This window comes from Galeopterus variegatus, unplaced genomic scaffold (assembly GCF_000696425.1).
Source record: "Galeopterus variegatus unplaced genomic scaffold, G_variegatus-3.0.2 Scaffold7233, whole genome shotgun sequence".
NCBI lineage: Eukaryota > Metazoa > Chordata > Mammalia > Dermoptera > Cynocephalidae > Galeopterus > Galeopterus variegatus.
The window spans coordinates 17,481-18,057 of NW_007733344.1; the positions used below are offsets into that span (position 1 = coordinate 17,481).

The following is a 577-nucleotide window of genomic DNA, read 5'->3' on the forward strand; positions in this document are numbered from 1 at the left end:
AAGTTTATATACATTTTCCACTCCCTTTCTACATTTCTGTTTGTATTTTATATTTGCCTACATTTCCTTTATCTTCCTCCACCTTTTTTCACTGGTTTTCATCAGAACCAATGAGTTCTGATTCACTTTGAGCCTCTCCATTCTTCTAACCTCCTCTATCTCCATTTCCATGACAAGTTCTGCAGGAAGCTTAGGATGACACAGGAGGAAAAGTGGAACAGATTAAAGAGTGGTTCTAACACCTAAAGGACTTTTGCTTTCAAAGCCCACCAATCAGAACAATCCCCCATATAGGCAAGTCTCCTGAGATCCAGTGAGGTAGACTCCATGTCATCTAGTTCTCAACACAAGCCAGATAGAAAGCTTCTTTGCTTTTCAATTAGAATATGTTGCAGAGAGGGCCTGGCAAGGAATTACAAGCTCTGAGAAGAAAAGTACTTATACAAGGGTAGTTGAAAGTATGATATAAAAATTGGTGGAGAGGAGTAGTAGGGTCATAAGGAGAGACATAGAGAACTTAAAGGCTTTTTTATCTGAGGCTTAATTAATTCAATCATGGTCATAGTGTTTCCCTACC

The 577-nt window shown here is 38.8% G+C and overlaps 1 protein-coding gene across 1 annotated transcript in view; it reads right to left on the reverse strand.

Annotated features, from left to right (window-relative positions):
• Positions 1 to 577, reverse strand: part of LOC103607202 (protein FAM205A-like) — a 9,731-nt gene that overhangs the window by 7,471 nt on the left and 1,683 nt on the right.